The sequence below is a fragment of the Pteropus vampyrus genome, unplaced genomic scaffold (genome assembly GCF_000151845.1).
Source record: "Pteropus vampyrus isolate Shadow unplaced genomic scaffold, Pvam_2.0 Scaffold463, whole genome shotgun sequence".
Classification (NCBI taxonomy): domain Eukaryota; kingdom Metazoa; phylum Chordata; class Mammalia; order Chiroptera; family Pteropodidae; genus Pteropus; species Pteropus vampyrus.
Window position 1 is genome coordinate 1,198,492 of NW_011889244.1, and position 3,132 is coordinate 1,201,623.

A 3,132-nucleotide genomic window follows, 5' to 3' on the forward strand; every position below is an offset into this window, starting at 1 on the left:
ATCTTCTTTGACTCTGATAGAAAGTAGGCAGGACAGAGAGGAGGAGAAGGAAGAATCTGCCTAATTCATGACATAAACACCACAAACACCTAATCCTGACTGTGTGCAGAGTGATTTTCTAGTAGAGGATTCAAGCTTGTCTCATTAGCTTAGTTTAAAACCTGGTAAATGGACACAAATTCTTACCCTCAGCATTGGTCCTAATCCACACAATGATGTCATTGGAAAGGACCAAGTGCCTTGAGTACGTCGCCCTTCCCCGCTTTGATTTATGAAGACAGATAAGGGTTACTTTACCTTTTATAATGTTATCATTCAGTCCCTTCTCAAAGATTGATGATCTATTTGATATCTTCATATGTGGGAATCTGCAGTTTCTCTTTTTCTCTACCAAAACCTACTCTTGGGTGACCTCTGGGCTCATTGGTACAGTCTGGTAAAATGATATAGTGGGAAGTGGCCTGGAGGATGCTAGCAGGCTATATAGATGGATCCCCACAGGTCGGCAATATCTTGGCATGCTCTGTACCTTCGGGGTCTGAACTTTGCTGGTTCCAGAGTTTTCTTTCATTAAAACATCCAGGGGGTTCTACACTTTAAAGACTTTGACTTACACTATCCGAACTAATAAGGGAATAATGCCTAAAGCTGAGAACATTAATCAATTTATGAGAACTGTAAGGACCAAGCAGACCTCACATTGATGGTCATTATTGCCCTGATAGTCATTCTCTTTCTAAAGAATACATGGAATGTGGTGTGTTAACCAGGAAGCTATAGCAATGGTAGTTACCTGGCTGGTTACCGTCCTCTCTCTGCCTTGCTCCTCCTTCCCCACCCCATGAACAGGTTTTGTCTTTCCTGATTATAAAACTGATAACTCATTGTAAGAAAAAAATCCTGAGACAACCATGTTAACATTTTGCTTGATATATTTCCAGGCATTTTTTTTTTTTTTGCATTTATTAGCAATTTTTTTTTCCAAAAAATAATTATACTCTACATACTATTTTCTAACTTGTTTTTTTCATTTTCTTTATCAGATATCTTTCCATGTCAATTGAGATCTTCAGACTAATTTTTAACAATTACATTTTTCTTACTACCCAAAATATACCATTATTTATTCAATCAATTCCCTATTTTAATTTTTTATTTTGAAATAATTTAAAACCAATAGAAATGTTGAAATAATTAGACAAATATTATTTATATATCCTTTACCCAGTTTCTCCTATTGTTGACAACTTATCATATTTGCCTTTTCTCTCTATACATGTTGAATTTTTTTCCCTGAGCCATTTGAGAGTTAGTACCTAACATGGTATTCATTATCCTTGAACACATCATTGTGTAATTCCTGAAAACAAGAGCATTCCTGTGTAACCACAGTATAATAATCACATTCAGGAAATCAACATTGAAATAACACTATGACCCAATCCTCATTCAAATTTTACCAGTTGTCTCAATAATATCCTCTATGGTTCCAGGACCAATTCAAGATCTGTTGTATTTAGTTGTCAGTACCCTCAAATCTACTCCAACCTGAAACAGTTCCTCAGGCCTGCCTTGTCATTAATGACCGTGATATTTTGGAAAAGTACAGTCCAGTAACTCTGTAGAATGTACCTTAATTTGATTTTGTCTGATGGTTCATGACGATTAGATTCCCCTGAAGGTATTCCCCTGCAGATAAATGTTTGTAAAACATCGAAGCAATGCTATGTTTTCTTCTCATTGCATTGTATTGGAAAGTACACAATGTCAACCTGTACCATTTCTGGTGATGTTAACTTTTATTTTAGCTATTGTATTTTTCAGTTCTAAAATTTCCACTCAGAGTCTACGGCCATGCCACCCTGAATAAGTCCGATCCCATCTGATCTCGGAAGCTAAGCAGGGTTGGGCCTGGTTAGTACTTCGATGGGAGACCACCTAAGAAGACCAGGTGCTGTAGGTGTAAAAAATAAAAAATAAGGGATTGTAAGCTGACAAGGTCCTTGCAATCTGTGAGCTCAACCAAGGGTTGCTTCGCCTAAAAAAAAAAAATTTAAAAATAAAATTTCCATTCAGTTCTTCTTCATATATTCTATTTCTGAGACTTCAATTTTATTATTATTTTTTAGTTAGTCTCAAGTGTGTTCATTATTGTCAGCTAAAGCATGTTTATGATGGCTGTTTTAAAATATCTGTGAGATAATTCTAATATTTCTGCTTCTCAGTGACAGCATCTGTTGATTGTTTTTATTCCTTTTGAGATCTTCCTGGTTCTTGGTGTGATGAGTGGTCTTTGATCGATACCTTAACATTTTGGGTATTAGATTAAGAGACTCTGGGTCATATTTAAACCTGATTTAGTCGGCATCTTCTGATAACACTTCATTAGGGGAAGTGGTAAGGGGACATTGCTTCCTAACTGCTGACTGGGTAGAAGTAAAGGTTTCTCACCAGGCCTGCACTGAGCCTTCCTGGTTGGGAGGGGCAAGAGTGCCAAATACCTGCTCCTCACCTCGGCCTCTACTGATGTCAGAGGGCAAGATATCCTCTTACTACTGGGTGGTAGGAATGTCCTGATCTCCCCTGGGCCTCTTCTGACACCACCCCAGAGAGGAGGGGAGAGGCGCCTTACTACCGCCAGTTGGGATTGGATGTCTTTGTTCTCCTCATGGTCTCCACTGACACTGAGGGGTAGAGATGGGGGCAGAATGGCAGGGATGAAGGCTGACTCCACTTCAATGGGGGAGCTGAGCACCTCATTACAGCCTGGTGAGGAGAAGATCCAGGCTCCCCACTCAGCCTTAGGTGACGTGGGTAAGTGCGGGGCCATGGTTTTTCTGTGATGTTCAGCTAGAGTAGAGAGATTATTGTCTAAAAGTTTTCTGTCTTGCAGCCTTCCCCTCTCCTGGTCCTATGGCTATTTTTTGGTGAGGGGGTCTAGACCCATTGGGGTTTCTAGATAGCCTTGTGGCTCTTCCAGTATCCAGTTTGGGATGTATGAGCAAAAAGAACACCCAGAGAACTCACCACAGTGTTATTCTTCCATCCCACGTTTCCTGGCCAATTTGCATACTTACCTTCACCTTTCAGAGGGTCTTAACTTCATGTTATATACTATACCCAGGTTTTTTT

General features: G+C 39.5%; 1 protein-coding gene and 1 non-coding gene across 2 annotated transcripts in view; both read left to right on the plus strand.

The window, feature by feature from the left end:
* The window catches only part of GPLD1 (glycosylphosphatidylinositol specific phospholipase D1), a 47,667-nt gene that overhangs the window by 6,177 nt on the left and 38,358 nt on the right, over window positions 1-3,132 (plus strand). The gene's annotated exons all lie outside the window — the stretch shown is intronic.
* Window positions 1,845-1,963, plus strand: LOC111732496. Its single transcript, XR_002777581.1, has one exon. It is a non-coding gene; the product is annotated as a 5S ribosomal RNA (ribosomal RNA).